At 44.9% G+C, this 18,598-nt stretch overlaps 1 long non-coding RNA gene across 1 annotated transcript; it reads right to left on the bottom strand.

The window, feature by feature from the left end:
* Nucleotides 1–4,167: 4,167 nt before the first annotated feature.
* Nucleotides 4,168–13,008, bottom strand: LOC142150350 (uncharacterized). Its single transcript, XR_012691094.1, has 3 exons — nt 12,927–13,008; nt 6,476–6,663; nt 4,168–4,472 (listed from the first exon to the last, which is right to left on the bottom strand). It is a non-coding gene; the product is annotated as an uncharacterized LOC142150350 (long non-coding RNA).
* Between the last annotated feature and the right edge of the window lie 5,590 nt (nt 13,009–18,598).

Below are 18,598 nucleotides of genomic sequence, written 5' to 3'. Positions count from 1 at the left end.
GCGCAATATGTTAAGAAAATTACTATGACGCAGTTATAAAACGTCACTCACGTGTCACAATCACATTAATACCAAATACATTATTCCTATACACGTCCATAATTCTATTGTAAAGCCACACACAGTACATGGAAATAATTAGATATACTATAGATATAGGTCTCTGTATACTATAGACGTCACATTATATTATTATAGACGTGCAGTGTCATATGTAGGTTCTATATAGGACGATAATAATATTACACAACAGCATAGATTACAATGTTGTGTAGACAGTACATGCACCAGGTATTAGTAATATTAGGATGTCATCTAATGATGCCCTATATAATAGTCAGGGCGTTCCCATCCCGTATACAGTATATAATATATATATTCTGACACCTGGTAATAGTTGTCGGGATAATCTATGCAGAAAGTTTATCATTGACAAACTGACCAATCAACAATATGTTTTGTTCCTATAATCTGTGTACGATCCCTTCATCTGGTCCTGAAATATATTTCTCGTTCTCCATAATTGCCATTTAAATGTCAATGTACTATAACATGAATGGAGGCACTGATTAACTCTCAACCCAAGTGACTGCTGTCGTCTGTATGTATCACTATGAGCCTATCCCCTAATGTATATCTTTATCACTTATAGTTACATAGGATTCCGTTACGTTGCACAATATAAAGTTATTATGCTGCAAACTGTGCCCCACAATTCCACTCTAGACTCCCCACGCGGCACTGAAAAGATCAGGGTCCGGCGCACGCTCATCATCTGCCAGACGCACTCAATCTGCCAATAAGACGCCGGATTCAACTGGAAACATTTCCTGAGAGCTGCTTGTACCTGAATACGGCCAAATGTCTGCAGTTACCGTCTAATTTTCAAAAATTCAAATTACATTCACTTTGCGTTCCTTGATGAATCAGGCCCACTATGATCTCCGCCAGCACTCTCTCATACAGGGCCCTCTTAAGAACAACTTGGGCCCCCGGGCACAGCAGTGCACCGGGGCCCCTATATATACAAAAAATAATAATAATATTATATATATGGGCCCTGCAGCCCAGGGGGGCCCGTCGGAGGCAGGAAAAAAAAAAAAACCTGAAAAAAAAGAAGAAAGTACTTACCTTGCAGTCAGCTGGCGATCCGGCTCCCTCCATGGTCTCCTCCTCCGTGCTGCGCTCCGCAATGGATGTCGGGCGGGCGTGATGACGTCACGTCCGACATGCACTGCGAGCGCGACGGAGGAGGAGACCATGGAGGGAGCCGGATCGCCAGCTGACCGCAAGGTAAGTACTTTCTTCTTTTTTTTCAGGTTTTTTTTTTTTCTGCCTCCGACGGGCTCCCCTGGGCTGCAGGGCCCCTGGGCACCTGCCCATTGTGCCCAATGGGAAAGACGGCCCTGCTCTCATAGCACCGCTGACTGCTGACACTCTACTCTCTCCTCACTGCTGACACTCTACTCTCCACCAGCACTCTCTCATTGCGCCGCTGACTGCTGACACTCTACTCGCCCCCAGGACTCTCTCATAACACCGCTGACTGCTGACACTCTACTGACTCGCTAATCTCTCCCAGCACTCTCTCCTCTGACTGCTGGCACTCTACTCTCTCCCAGAAATCTCTCTCCTCATACTGATGACTCTTTACTCTCTCCCAGCACTCTCTCCTCATACTGCTGGCACTCTACTTTCTCCCAGAAATCTCTCTCCTCATACTGATGACTCTCTACTCTCTCCAGCACTGTCTCCTTTCATTGCTGACTCTCTACTCTCTCCAAAACTCTCTTCTCTGATTGCTCACTCTCTACTCTCTCCCAGCACTCTCTCCTTTTAGTGCTGACTCTATACTCTCTCCAGCACTCTCTTTTCTGACTGCTGACTCTCTACTCTCTCCAAGCACTCTCTCCTTTCAGTGCTGACTCTCTACTCTCTGCAGCACTCTCGCCTAATACTGCTGACTCTACTCTCTCCCAGCACTCTCTCCTCTCAGTGCTGACTCTCTACTGTCTCCAGCACTCTCTCCTCTGGCTGCTGTCTCTTTACTCTCTCCCAACACTCTTTTCTGACTGCTGACTCTCTACTCTCTCCAGCACTCTCTTCTCTGACTGCTGACTCTTTACTCTCTCCTCATACTGCTCACTCTCTACTCTCTCCAGCACTGTCTCCTTTCATTGCTGACTCTCTACTCTCTCCAGCACTCTCTTCTCTGACTGCTGACTCATTACTCTCTCCCAACACTCTCCTCTCTCAGTGCTGACTCTCTAATTTCTCCAGCACTCTCTCCTCTGACTGTTGACTCATTACTCTCTCCCAACACTCTCCAGCAGTCTCTCCTCTCAGTGCTGACTCTCTAATCTCTCCCAGCACACTCTCCTCTGGCTGCTGACTCTTTACTCTCTCCCAGCACTCTCTCCTCATACTGCTGACTCTCTACTCTCTCCAGCAGTCTCCTTTCACTGCTGACTCTCTACTCTCTCCCAGCACTCTTTCCTCTCAGTGCTGACTCTCTGCTATAACCAGCACTGTCTCCTTTCAGTGCTGACTCTCTACTCTCTCCAGCACTCTCTCCTCATACTGCTGACTCTCTACTCTCTCCCAGCACTCTCTCCTCTCAGTGCTGACTCTCTACTCTCTCCCAGCACTCTCTCCTCTGGCTGCTGACTCTTTACTCTATCCCAGCACTGTCTTCTCTGACTGCTGACTCTCTACTCTCTCCAGCACTCTCTTCTCTGACTGCTGACTCTCTACTCTCTCCAGCACTCTCTCCTCTGACTGCTGACTCTTTACTCTCTCCCAGCACTCTCTTCTCTGACTGCTGACTCTCTACCAGCACTCTCTCCTCATACTGCTGACTCTCTACTCTCCCCCAGCACTCACTCCTCATACTGCTGTCTTTCTACTCTCTACCAGCACTCTCTCCTCATACTGCTGACTCTCTACTCTCTCCAGCAGTCTCTCCTCATACTGCTGTTTAATTCATGATTGATTCACATAAGAATAAATATAATAAATGTATCTACATGAACATAATCTCTGCTGTTCTGCGTTGTGCCCCAAATGTTTTAGATTTTTCTGAATTTTCCAGATTTATCCTCTGGAATATCCTTAAAACCTGTCCTGCTGAGGGAAATCAAGGACAAGTAATGTTTCCACGTGTTTACCATCCTCTGATCTCTCGCTGCCATCTGCCCAGAAGACAGAATTATAGATGACCAGATGGTGGAGTTCTGGTCCCTCCTAATGTGTCGCTTGTTACAGGATTAATTAGACAAAATGTTTACGTTGTAAATAGTCATGTTGTGGAAACACTTAAACTTCTCCTTTTTGTTGTTGATTCTGCTGTTGGTGCCTCGGAAAACAAGTGATTCTCAAGGTGATAAGAAATTCCGCAGATTTAATGATAAAAATCTGTATTTTCTCACTAACAGCTTTGTACAGGGAGTGCTTTATATTTACATGTCTGCATTTACTCCACATCAACAGCTCCATGTGATACAGAACCCGGGCTATGACCCCACCAAGTACATTACATAGAACTGTGTCTCTCTTTCCCCAAACCCCTGTGAGAACTGTATCCGCCGGGGGTCAGACGTCACAACCTTCACCGCATGCTCCCAGGACAGTGAAGAGCATTATAATATTATTTACATAAAACAAGTCTGATTATAGATAAAACAAAACAACTGATAACAGGTTGGTTTGCAAACATTCATTTTTCGGTTGTCGTATTGGTGAAGAACAGTTTTTAAATGTACCAGATTGTGTAGAACTAAGGGTTAACTACAGGGGCCTAAAACAGTATTGAACCAATGTAAATAAGTTACAGTAGGGGAGACCACTTGCAGGGGGGAGAGGGGCACGTGCAGGGGCAGGCTGCCCCCCTGCCCCCCAGCCTGCGCTCTCCCAGCCTGCGCTCTCAGTGCCCCTCTCCCCCCTGCCCCCCAGGCCACCTGCAGGGGGGAGAGGGGCACATGCAGGGGCAGGCTGCCCCCCTGCCCCCCAGCCTGCGCTCTCAGTGCCCCTCTCCCCCCTGCCCCCCAGGCCACCTGCAGGGGGGAGAGGGGCACTGAGAGCGCAGACTTCCATCTTTTCAAATCTATCTGATACACTAGAATCTCCAGCTGGCAAACAGTTTGGAAACAACCTTTATTTTTTTACCGGTAATCAGCAGAAAGTAAACAACAATAATTTGCTTATCATCTTACTATCAATTTAAATGATTAAAAATACAGTTATATAAAGTTCTCATTTAAAGTCCTCAACAACAACCTCACAAATATCTCTACAACCAAACCCAGATACTGAAAGGATATTTATCGTCCATGCTGCCGCTGGCTTGGATGGTACAAGCTCATTGTCCTATCTGTTCTGCTGATCTCGGCCCAGTGAGGTTCCGGAGGGCCCAGCGGGTGACATCATAATTACTGACATTCCACGTTCCGGACAACAGGGGGTCTCGTATGTCACTAATAACAACATGTACATGACACAGGTCACTGCCATGGCCGGACGGTGGGTCAGATAATGCCAATCTCAGGGTGATCAGCGAGAATAATAAACAGGATATTTGGGAATGAAGTTACTGTAACCTCAGAGACCAGAACAAGGGTGTTATCCTTGTATAATGTTCAGCAGCTTCATGATTTATATCCAGAGACAGAGAAGAGAAAACAATATCAGAAATTCTGAAGAGAACAACAAATGACGGATCTATTAATTCAACAGTTTACTCTAAAAACACCAATGTAATAACAGCAGATTGGGATTTATTATATCCTAACAATTTGGTATCAATTACATAAATTATCTTAAAATGATCAAGTTGATTACAAAACAATCCCTTAAATTACTATAATATGCAAATGTGATGTTGTGAAACACTTTAGTAAAGAGAGATAATAATTATCATCCAGTGTCTATTAAATACACTTATTATCATCCTTCGTATATTATCATGGCTGGGTCTTAGGACTAGTAGACCAGAATGACCGCACTAATCAGGGTTGTGTTGTATCCCTCTGACTGCAGGATCGGTGTAATAATTACAATTATACTTTATTTATAAGATTTCCTGGAGTTATGTGTATTATCTGGAGGTTCCGTTGTCTGATACTATGGGATGGTCGGTGCTGAAGGTCAGGGCTATGAATGTCACAGATATCTGGGAGTGATTGTCTCTTAGTGATGTCTTTTGTCTGTCCGGTGGTCTCGTCCCTCCTGTGTTGGGTAACGACTCTCGGACCTTCGCCCTGACTACCAGCGTGGTCACAGATGAAGACTGCTCTGCTGGAGACAGTCACTTTACTCTCTTACTATCCTGGCTGTCTACGACCTCTTCTTCCCCTGTTAACCTCATATTTTATCTTTTCAGTTATCGCTGTAATTAAACATAGATAATATCACTGGGTAGATAAGTGGCCCAGAAACGTAACTTACCGCTAAGCCGAACCAGTATTTGCAGATATGCGCGAGTCGTCCTGCTGGTTCACATGCGCTTAGTACAGCTAAACAAAGCATTTGTTAAATTACTTTAATCTGTTATCTCCATCCTGAGTCAGCGATAACAGAACAGGTATCGCGGCACTATAATACCACCGCGATATTCCCCATATAAAGGCACAGGAGAGTCTTACAGCCAGGATTATATATAACTCTTTCATGTATAGGGCAGAGCAAAGGTAGGGATAATATATATCCTGTATATTGGACATAAGACCTCTATACCATTGTATATTAGAATGACCTGCAGGGTGAGCATAATTAAACAGCAATTAGTCGGTGTAGGTTGTAAAGGTCAACAGGTGAAACTCGGAGATATGTATTTGTTATATGAGATTTATGAGATTACTCAGTGTTTGCTCAGAGGCAGCTTATTCTAACATATTCTGTCTGTGAAATCTGAGAGTTATCTTCTGTATTATTAATGATTTGGCAATAAAATAAGATATAATATAATACATCAGCTGACCTTGCAGTATATTACTTATTTCATGCAATTTGGTTTCTGTGACTCAAAATAATTAGTAAAAATATGCAGTGTGCCCCCTCCCCAAATTCTCAACCAGCCAGAGTGCCGGACAGCTGGTTCCACTGTTATTGGGGTCCCGCAGCAATAATGATAAACTAACCCAGGGGTGGTGCTTCTGTGGGGTGGGGGGCACAGACCCCCTCCCAGAGGCTGCCAGACCCAGCATGAGAGACGCTGGGGACGACCCTTCTGGGCTGTGGTAACTGTTATTCCTGGAATGACAACATCACCGCCACAGTGGCCCCCAGTATAGTTGTATAATAAATTAAATAACCAAGAATCCTGCCTATTGTACCCTAGAAGTAAACACACAACATTATAACATTAAGTAAAATTGAATAAAAGATTCACCAATTTCTCATTCACAACTTTATTACGCTTTAAAAACATCTTATTTTCTGCTGATGAATTGATTGTGATTAGTGATTGCTCCGCACCCACCGTATTCTTATTGTGAACCCTGGTGGGATTTACTGTCCAGACCCTTATCTGGAACTGGGTGCAACCCTCAGGAAGGATCCTGTTCCAGCACATAGCTGACGGTTTGTAGAATGCGGGTGGGCAGGAAGGACTCCAGAACAGTGATGGCTTCAGGGCATCTTCACACAGCGCATCATTGTTCCCATGTTCTGCAAAATACAACGTGCACACAGACTAATATAGAGAATTCATTATGACATATTTCTCTTTAGAATATAATGTCTTATATATATCTCTGTACACAGTGCCGTGTTGTCTCCATAGGTGTATAATGCTGGTGAGTGACTCTATGGGGGCATCTTCCCAACCCTCCTGGGCTGTGTGTGTGGGATGGGGTGGAGAGGTGTGTGGGGGGGGAGGGGGGGTATGTGGCAAGATAAGAACAGATGCAGTGACCTCCCGGGGGGGGGGGAAGAGGGGTCCAAGTATACTAGAGCCGTGGTCATAATACCCATAGAGTAAGACAGGAGCCCAAACCGCCATCAGATTTTTCTCTGAAAGGCTGATCGCTGAATGTTGCTGGACGTCAGTACTGTCTGGATATAACAGGTCACCAGTAACTGACATAAAGGTAACAACATGGAAGTGTTACTGCTTTATCATGTACAGGACACACACATTACATTGTTACAATTTTAGGTGAAAAACCTCTTTAAAAACCACCTCTATCATAAACTGATCTCTTCATTTACACTCCTCTTCCTCCAGCACGATAATCATAATGATTGCAGCAATACAGAAATATATACAGCTCCTTAGTCCTCCTCCCTGCAGTTCTAAATGCTATATAAGACAGTACACTCAAGTACTCCATACTTCACTGCAGATCACCTCTTCTCTGCAGGGCCACTCACATGGATGCTAACAGGCAAGCAGCGTCTCAATGCAGTTCTGACACACACTGTGTAACTCTCATCTGCAGCTCACCCCTCCTATGTGGGGATGATTTCTCCTTTGGCCTCTGACACTTCTCTCTGTGTACGCACAGACCCTGACTCTGACACTTCTCTCTGTGTTCTCTCAGCCCCTGACTCTGACACCTCTCTCTGTGTACACTAGCTATCAAAATGGAACCTACCAATACCGAACTTCTTATTTTGCTGACTGCTGAATCCTTAATGCTATGCAACATCAATTTTTCTTTAAGCTGATGTTATTTTTTTGTTTGTCATTTTATACGTACCAATAACATACCTTTCTATCCATGAAATGGCTCTGACACTTCTCTCTGTGTACACACAGACCCTGACTCTGACACCTCACTCTGTGTACACACAGACCCTGAATCTGACACCTCACTCTGTGTACACACAGACCCTGACTCTGACACCTCACTCTGTGTACACACAGACCCTGACTCTGACACCTCTCTCTGTGTACACACAGACCCTGGCTCTGACACTTCTCTCTTTGTACACACAGCCCCTGACTCTGACACTTCTCTCTGTGTACACACAGACCCTGACTCTGACACCTCACTCTGTGTACACACAGACCCTGGCTCTGACACTTCTCTCTTTGTACACACAGACCCTGACTCTGACACTTCTCTCTGTGTTCTCTCAGCCCCTGACTCTGACACCTCTCTCTGTGTACACACAGACCCTGACTCTGACACTTCTCTCTGTGTACTCTCAGCCCCTGACTCTGACACCTCTCTCTGTGTACACACAGCCCCTGACTCTGACACCTCTCTCTGTGTACACACAGACCCTGACTCTGACACTTCTCTCTGTGTACTCTCAGCCCCTGACTCTGACACCTCTCTCTGTGTACACACAGCCCCTGACTCTGACACCTCTCTCTGTGTACACACAGACCCTGACTCTGACACCTCTCTCTGTGTTCTCTCAGCCCCTGACTCTGACACCTCTCTCTGTGTACACACAGCCCCTGACTCTGACACCTCTCTCTGTGTACTCTCAGCCCCTGACTCTGACACCTCTCTCTGTGTACACACAGACCCTGACTCTGACACCTCTCTCTGTGTACTCTCAGCCCCTGACTCTGTCACTTCTCTCTGTGTACTCTCCGCCCCTGGCTCTGACACTTCAGCTACCATGCCTCTTGCAGCAACCCTCACTTCAGGGTCTTTTCAATGCAAAATGTCCCCCTGTATCTCTTGGGGTTCTCTTTAGTGATATATGGGGTTCTCCCCCTCTCTGGGATTTTGGGACTCCTGCCCTCCGTAAATGCAGCCACACTACTGCATGCAGCAAAGGCAAACTTGGGACAACATAAGCCTTGCCTACGATTTGCCCAAACTCCGTCCTGGGTCCGCCCAAATACTCCCACTTTACACTCAGTCATGTTCAATTCAGTGTAAGCTTCGCCCTCTTTGTGGTCCGCAAATCAGGGTTATCTGTCTGAAATCAGGATAGTTGGGAGGTGTGGCTTACTCTGCACTTCACTAGAAAGACATTCGCACCGCACAACTCCTCGCCTCTTCCTGTGCTAATTACCCCCTCCCCCCTCACATGCAGCCATCTTGCTTGGCAAACTACTGCACTCCAGTCAATATCTGGGCTCATTTGCGCAAAGTAATTTGCATAACGGGTCCAAAGTCATATTTGTGTTTTGCCAATGACCTCTCTTGCTTCTGCCCAGCAAGTCTGTCCAGCTGTCAATCACTCTATGTCTACAGTCTTATCATCATCACCTATTTATATAGCGCCACTAATTCCTCAGCGCACATCAGTGCCTGCCCCATTGCAGCTTACAGGCTAACACACACACACACACACAACATACACACACATAAACACCGGGAGAACATACAAACGCCACACGGTTAGAGAGCCCCGCCTTCCTAACATGGCCGCCTCTGCAGAGGAGGGACAAATAAAGTTCCAGTAATTCTCTGTAAGACAATACTATGTAAGTTTAGGCTGCGTCAGGCAGCACAGCGCTTACATCTGATTGGTTCCTACAGGCTGCGTAGGTTGCACTGGGCTATGAAACACGTCTTAGTACAGAATAAACACACAATGTATTCAGAATATCTACAATAAAACATCTTACTAGGATGACAAATCTCAGTTTATGAGAAATAACTTGTCCTCGCTGTGAACCCTTCTTCCCTTTCATTACACTGAAAGCAGAAACCTCGTTAATTCTCATTATGTAAATACAGCCAGACACTGGGAATCTGCCAGAACAAACAGGACTGTTGGTAAATAGAGGTTGTGGCATCACCAGGTGGCTCTGTACCGTGACACTGGATACCCCACAACACCCGGCCGTGGCATTGATGTGAGCTGTACGAGTACAGCTGGATTCATTAACCCTTTCACTGGGATGATTTACTGGCAGACTCTGCTACAGATTGTTGTAAACAGCTTCTAGTGCTCCAATGAGAAGAATTAATGACAGACGTGATAAAAGGTCAATATAAGACTGAAGCTACAAAACAACCAAGATGTGGGGACAATTCCTGATTATACATCATGCAGGAACGTAAGGGGGGGAGGAGGAGGCTTCAGGCGGATAACGGGGGATCCTGCGGGTTGGAACATGCTGGTGATTTGTTGTCACATTATAGGGAACAAGCGTTTGGCGCTCAGGCTGAGTCCTTAGTAAATATCAGGCACCGGCCACTTACATGTGTTTGAAATGATTTCACTTGAAACATAGTAGTAGATAAAGTACAGATGAGTCCTGACTATGTCTTATAGTGATGTAACGAGACCATGTCAGCGTCTGATCTAACACAACTGAGACTGTTACAACTATAATATCCCACATTGTCTGGTCTGACACCTCGCTGACTCCCAATCCCAGGACTGTAATGGTTAGTAGGCCGGCTGGAAATATACCATAGACCCAATATCCCTTAATCATCTGCAGATGCGCTCCTTACTGATGTGTCACTGCTCCTAATAGTAATAGTAATAATATACTCTGCACACAGCATAAATAATCCTGTTACATTTTCTTCTCCCCGAGATTATATAGAGTTCATTGGGGTAACAGGAGAGAGATATAGACCAAGTTTATATGTAGAACTATATGTAACGTAGACATAGTTGAAGTGTAGACAATTCTCATTGTAAAACGCTGCAGCGTCCGCTGTAAACTGCTCCCCATCCTGTCACTCAGGAGCGCAGGAATAACAGGAAATCTGTAAGACAAGGATCCTCTTCTTCTACATTTTAATTACCCCCTCACAACATTTAAGACCCCTTCACACTCAGATCGCTGCAACATATAATTTATCCTTCCTGCCCCCCCCTTTCCACCCTTCAACCAAACATTAAAAATACTCCGCCCTAATGTGCACATAACTGTTGTCAGGACTGTAATGTATAAACTCACACGGTGTAAATCTGTCTTATTGTGCCACATTTATCCATTGGATAGAACATGTCTCCTGTAATGGCCACGAGTCTCCCACAAACATCTCAGCGGTCGTGTGGTTAAAGTGGAATCAGTCCTGTAACTGTGGATATAATGTAACCCCTGGGTGCCCAGGATCCAGAGTATAACATATTATAGATCATATAATACAGGCACCTGTTTGACATGGGTATAAGTAGTCTCTTATGGTGCTGGGCACTGTTTTTGGATGGAGAAGAGTTTGGGTGTGACCAGACACCCGGAAATTCAGCGGTCTTCATAGAAATTCTTCACCTCCTATTGATACCGTGGTCCCAGATTTAAAACTCCTTATATTTGCATCTCACAAGGTTTATTTGCGTAATGAATGCCTACACGGTTACTTAGAAGACGGGTGTAGGTAGGATTTCATATAAGTGGCCGATTACTCCATAGTAACCTCGCGGCCATGTTTCTGTGCAATGTACCCCTCCGTGTACTGCTCTGTGTAATATCATCATCATCATTATTTATATAGCGCCACTAATTTCGCAGCGCTGTACAGAAAAACTCACTCACATCAGTCCCTGCCCTATTGGAGCTTACAGTCTAAATTCCCTAATATACACACAGCCAAAGAGAGAGCGAGACTAGGGTCAATTTGTTAGCAGTCAATTAACCTACTAGTATGTTTTTGGAGTGTGGGAGGAAACCAGAGCACCCGGAGAAAACCAACGCAAACACGGGGAGAACATACAAACTCCTCACAGATAAGGTCATGGTCAGGAATTGGACTCATGACCCCAGTGCTGTGAGGCAGAAGTGCTAACCACTGAACCACCGTGCTGCCCAAAACTACAGTAACGGAAACTTTGCTCATTTTTGCTCACACTTCTATCATTACCTACAACATCCCACGGTAACATGACCTCAAAGTCACTACAGAACCTTACAGCTAATTAAATAGGCCCCTAAGTGCGGTCTGAGTGACTTGGTAAAGACGTCTTTATATGTTGCATAAATACACATAAGTTATTTAAAGTACAGGACAGGAGAAGCACAGACATTGGTACAAATTGGGTTTAGTGTATTCTGAGTATTAATGAAGCAGATGGAGCTCAACGGACTTTAGTTGAAAATGTTCTAATCCATCTCACAACAAATCATTCAAATCTCCGTCTCCCGGCGCCGCCGCCGTTCACTGCACCCAGGAACAGTGTCAAGATTTGCAATTAAATTGGGCACGATGTATGTAATCAGGAGGTTTTTCTAAAGGTCTAATTGGTGCTAAAATCTGAATCTTTCTCTGCTTTCTCAGACTCGGGGAATTGCTGCTGTCTGCAAACAACAGAATAGAAATGACAAAGGGTGTAGTGAAAAAATGTCTTTGGTTTGCGGTGTCTCTTCCACCTGAGCGAGCACTAAATGATCAGATGAGATGAGAGCTGCAGCCATTATCTCCTGTGTTATAGTTATAGGAGCTCTCTACCAGGCACATCGTCTACCTTCCCAATGATGTCTCTCTGTATTTTATATTGTTTTACAGACACACACAGGCAGCTGGCTGGAGCCGTGACCGAGTTCAGCGTTACACATGGACTGACGGACTCACAGATACTCAGACATAATCCTATGTGCCGTATTATACACACACTTCCCCACCACCAGCTACAATTGTTATTCCTCTACCGTCGGCACCGCGAGTTCCCCTCACGTCTTACGCTGATTACAGCACCTTCTGTTTCATGTCGTTGTGGGTAATTTGTTTGTGTTATGATGCCCTCAATGTACAGCGCTACATAGTATGTCAGCACTCTGAGACAGAGAAGTGTGGGCCGCTGTGTATTGTCACACTCTTATATTTGAACGACTGGATTCTCATGAGATCTTCCGATGGCTGCGTGTTCCTCATTGTACCACCTCTGATGCACCCCAGGGAAACATAAATGACTCATGTTATATCATTTCTACATATCATATAATACATCTTGTAGTTATTAACCCTGTACATTGATTGTTCTGTATCATAATTGTTGGAACCACAACATAGATCACATATGATCTTGTTACACGTATGACAAGAACACGCATGACTAACCTCAATTTCATGTTTACTTCAAACTACGTCTGAAGATCTGACAAAGTGTCTCCTTCTTAGATGAAACTGTTCTGTGATGTCTCTTCTGCTGTTCTGTCAGCCCACACACCTGTCCAAGGAGATGGAAATTAAATGACAGTCTCGGTTTTAGAAAAGCACATAAAATAATTTGCTGCACCAGTCACCTCACAGAGAGTTCAGGGTGGAATAAAAGATTAGTCACTGGAAGGGGAGACAGAGATCTCACAGCCGTTGTTTCACAATCAGAAGAACCAACGTTTTCTGGGTCAGGTCTCTTCAAGGGCAGATTGAAATGCTCCTGCTGCAGTTCCCTCACCTCCTCTCTACAGTTTAATATCACCTCTGCAACCCACATTTGAGTGTTCTCCCTTAAAAACCATCATAGGGGCCAGCCGGGAGCCTCTCTGTGACAAAAGTTGGGGAATATGGGACAACAAGTATTTAGATACCCGACTCTTTCTGACGTCTTTCTTAATGGAAACAACAATACAGACAGCAAGGTTAGTGCATGAGTCAGTGAAATAGCTAGGTATTGGGGGTTATATATATATATATATATATATATTATATATATCCCATCAGGAGCCCAGTATATAGCTCAGTGAGGAGCCCAATAAGGAGCCCATTAGACAGCTCAGTGAGTCTCCCAGTAGACAGCTCAGTGAGGAGCTCATTAGATAGCTCAGTGAGGAGCCCATTAGATAGCTCAGCTAGGAGCCCATTAGATAGCTCAGTGAGGAGTCCAGTAGATAGCTCAGTGAGGAGCCCTGTAGACAGCTCAATGAGGAGCCCAGTAGACAGCTCAGTGAGGAGCCTAGTAGAAAGCTCAGTGAGGAGCCCATTAGACAGCTCAGTGAGGAGCCCATTAGACAGCTCAGTGAGGAGCCCATTAGATAGCTCAGTGAGGAGCCCATTAGATAGCTCAGTGAGGAGTCCAGTAGACAGCTCAGTGAGGAGCCCAGTAAACAGCTCAGCGAGGAGTCCAGTAGACAGCTCAGTGAGGAGCCCAGTAAACAGCTCAGCGAGGAGCCCAGTAGACAGCTCAGTGAGGAGCCCAGTAAACAATTCAGTGAGGATCCCAGTAGTCAGCTCAGTAAGGATCCCAGTAGACAGCTCAGTGAGGAGCCCAGTAAACAACTCAGTGAGGATCCCAGTAGACAGCTCACTTTGGAGATTATCAAGTTCAGACCTGTGACACACACTGGTGCAGATAAGTTACTGGTTATTTTAACTATCTGTTATTATTCAAGTGGGGTTTGGACTATATCTGGCCACAAGGGCTGAAGAGTCACGGATAGACGGGTGGGCAGGTAAATGTGCACCAAGTGTTTGTCTAATCAGTTTGTGAGCTTATACCACAAGGTGATCAGGTGATCCCTTTGGTGTTACAAAAAAGTTGTGGAACTACAAGTCCCAGGATACAAATAAGAAAGGATAAAAGTTGAGGATTTTACAGTTGTTGCTAGAGGAGGGTTTTCATACTGTGACTGCTGTATCTTACTGGAAGTGATTTAAAGACATCTAAAAGCTGCGAACTGGACACATGATGCTTCCATGCCATGCTGCATCCATACAGAAGGGCCCCAACTTGCAGTGCACTGCTCCATTTGTGTGGTGTGTTTGAATACTGCTGATGTGTGTGTTTGGCAGTACATTGTAGAGCTATAAGTAAAAATATATACATTCCCCCTGCAAGATATTCCCAGTATCAGGAGCCAGTAAGGTATCTGATATATTTTTCCACTGTATAAGGCTGTGATAATTAATGTTTATATTGTTTGCTGTTAATATTATTGATTTATTGCGAGTTATTGTGTTAACTGGGTGTTCATAGTAAGAAGTGGTGCTCCACTTTCATCCACACTGTCTTATTACTGTATTGTGTTGTTCGTACTATTATTTCAAATTATACCAAAGTATATGTTTCTATAAAATCCCAAAGCTGCAGTTAGAGTTTCCATTACAATAAATGTGCCTGGCTGGCTTTTGCAGCACAGAGTTTGTCACAGAGTGTTAATACTGGGCAGGGGGTTTCCCGAATCTCCCCCTGGTGTATCTTTTGAACACCCCCCAGAAGAGAAAGCAGCGATTCAGGTGAAGGCACTGAAAACCAAGTACAGAGGTGAGAAGCATATTTGTCTAAAATGATAACCATGTTACATAATAGGGGCCCTGCTGTCTTACATACCCTGGGCCACCTGGGGCCTGATTCATTAAGGTTCTTAAATGAAGAGTATTCTCATTTCAGTCTCCTGGACAAAACCATGTTACAATGGAAGGGGTGCAAATAAGTGTTCTGTTTTGCACATAAGTTAAATACTGCCTGTTTTTTCATGTAACACACAAATATTTGATAGCTTATTTGTACACTGAAATTTAAAGTTGATATTTGTGTGTTACATGAAAAAACAGGCAGTATTTAACTTATATGTAAAACAGAACACTTATTTGCACCCCTTCCATTGTAACATGGTTTTGTCCAGGAGACTGAAATGAGAATACTCTTCATTTAAGAACCTTAATGAATCAGGCCCCTGAACCTTAATCCACCTCTGGTTAGTGGAAGGGAACGGATAGCTGCTCCCAGTTCCCGGGCAGGACATAGACTGCAGAGCAAGCCGAGGAGCTCTAAGTATCACAAGATTTGGTAATCTCGTGAGACTAAGAGCTTCCCTGCTCACTCTACAGGAATGTCAGCAGCACCAGAAGCATAGATAAGTACAGCGGGCTGGGGGTGTCATAATGGGCCTGGAGGGATGGCGTGATGTGGCTGGGAGGGCGTGATAAATGTAATGTTTTATTATAATGTATGTATCATGTTGGCCACACCCACAACACAATGTGGTCACGCCCCTTCCGGCGCCGCGGCAGCACACAGTTTCTTTCCTGCTGGAACTGAGGTGGGCCTGTGTACTTTAAATGCCAGAGCTGATTTTTAGTCCCAGTCCGGCCCTGCCAGAGTGTGTATGTGTGTGGTAGGGAATATAGAGTGTAAGCTCCACTGGGCAGGGTCTGATGTGAATGATTATATACTCTCTCTTTAAAACACTTTGTAATATAAAGGCGCTATATAATAACTGTTAATAAATAATATTGTCATGAAATGGATCCTTTGTGACTCTCGCACATTCTCCATCTACAAATCTAAAAGCGATTAATGTGCAAGATGACAGCAGACAGTTGTTTAATTGTTGATTCTTCAGATCCTGCTCCAAGCGCAGAAGGAAACTAAATGTTAATAGGATATTTATAAAAAAAAATTCTCTTGTTATATGAACCTGTCAATCACAAATCAGTCTGTTGTCTCAAGCAGGAAAGAATGATGTAGTCAGGAGCCAGCCGCAGACCTGGGAGCCCCCTTGAGGACCTGGGAGACAGCCCGAAGACCTGGGAGCCCCCTCGAGGACCTGGGAGCCAACTCGAGCTTGTGCCAGACTGTTCATGGAGAGAAATAAACTTTTAGTTTCAATTTAATGTTGTGGCCAAAATATTGTTGACAAAATTTATGTAAACTGTGCAAACTTGTTCTCTGCGCAGATAATACATTTACCCATCTGACAATTTTAGTATAACCAAACATTGCTTAGAAATCCAACCAATCACCACGTCCCACAGAACAATAGAACAGGGTAACAGAAGAGAAGATGTTCTGTCGTCCTTGTGACTGACATCTGTGTGATTACATTTATATATTCAGCTTCAGGGCACCACGATGGGGTCTAATGATGACAGCTCTGTGGAGGTCACATTTCAGTGGATGATAGGTGCATACACAAGAGCAGAGGGGCTCATTGTCTGCATCCAGGTACAACACAATGTCCCTTTACCCAACTGTCCCGATTTCAGCGAATCAATTCCAAATTTAGGGCTCTGTCCCGCCCGGGGACATGCTTGTCTCTTGGATGGGAATATTAGGGGGGGCAGGGAGCTTATGGGCAGCCTAGCACCTGTCCCGCTGCCAGGGACCAGCCAGTTGAGAGGTCCCTTTACCAATCCGAATGTTTATATGAGCACATGAAGGTCTGACTGGGCAATCGTTCCTGGAAGTAATCATTGGCTGGAGCTCTGGAGCTGGTGTATTCTGGGCCCACATCATGGATGTAGAGTTCTGCTCACTGGAATCAATCCAGTATCTGTGTGATACATACAACCTCCCTTCATGCAAAAAATAAATAAATACATTTATGGTTTGTCCCTTTTCCGCTTTTTTTTGCTCTGCTCCTAACTCTTTGTGGTTTATTTATTAAAAATCTTGTGGCAGCGATGGATATATTATTTTATTTTAAAAAAACACAACACTTTTCATCCTGAGTTATGAACATGTTACAGATATTCGGCTGCCGCAGAGAAAGATTTATAGACCGATGAGACACTTATGTTTCTGGAGGCTCCACGGAGCATGTATAAAACTCAGTAGATTTAACACATGTGTTATAATATATATAATCCCAAAATTATATTAACTTACTAAGGGACAAGGCAGAATTCAATATTCAAATATATCCTCACTGAAAAATAAAACGTATTTTTATTACCATCCTGAGATGACGTCAACAGACGCAATACGTAGGTTCCCCAAGGCTGGTGGGATTAGTCCCCTTAATATATCGGACAGAAATACACCCTATCACCAGAGAAAACACCACTTTTCACACCACTTTTCGCACTTTGATGAGTAAGGGCCAATGCAGGGCCACCAGGAGTCATCTCAGGTCCGGTGCAGCCACTTCTTGGGGTCCCCCAAAGTTGCCCCCTCCGTCTCAAGGCTACACTCACGGTTTCAGAAAAAGGTGAAGCTGGTTTTGCGCATTCTAGTAGGAGTGTGACTGCCAGAGCAATTAGTCTGCACATTCGTTATACGTTGGGGTGTATGTTATACACCCCAATAATCATAATATGAGTCAGACAAGCAGCTAAACACCAGGACCTGGGTAAATATGACAAGAGAGTCTCTATAGAAGAAAGAACTTAAATAGTGGAACGGTTTAATCTCACACTTGCCTGCATGGGTTAACCTCCAGCTCCGACCATGGGAGGGTCCTGGATTCCTATATAGGTCCTCACACTTCCTGGTGGCCCCATTCTTCTTCACAAGACCCCGCCCACCCATACATTTGTTGCAGATTTGTAAATGAAGTGCCTGTATTAACCCACGTTTTCTATCATCACAGAGCAGACACAGTTGGCAGGAAGGCACTGCGACCAGCGACTGATACATACGCCGCTATCTCTTATCGCCCGCAGGTCACTGCCCCTTCGAGGCAACGGCATACTTACCAACTCTGGCAAGCTGTCCTGCGAGAGATCAGGGGGCAGGTGGGTGCGTGGGGGTGGGGCTCCGTGAATTGCATCCTTTGGCCCCTCCCCCTAAACAGCATCACACTTTTGTAGCCTATTATAGCAGGGGGTGGGGCCACAATGACGCTCATCTCGCGTCCTAAGCCCTGCCCCCCACCACTTAAGCAATGAGTGGACCAGAAACTGAGAGATTGGCCTGCTCTCCCAGGAGTCCGGGAGAACTCCCAGAAATTCGTGAGTGTCCCGGACATTCCAGGAAAGTGGGCAACATTGGGCAACGGTAACTCTCGGTTCTTCAGTGAGGAGAATCCCTTGTCCGGCTCAGTGAGGGTATGGCATTGTGCGTTTAGAGG

This window comes from Mixophyes fleayi, chromosome 4, assembly GCF_038048845.1.
Source record: "Mixophyes fleayi isolate aMixFle1 chromosome 4, aMixFle1.hap1, whole genome shotgun sequence".
In the NCBI taxonomy this organism is placed as follows: domain Eukaryota; kingdom Metazoa; phylum Chordata; class Amphibia; order Anura; family Limnodynastidae; genus Mixophyes; species Mixophyes fleayi.
This window is presented reverse-complemented; position numbering and strand designations above follow the sequence as displayed.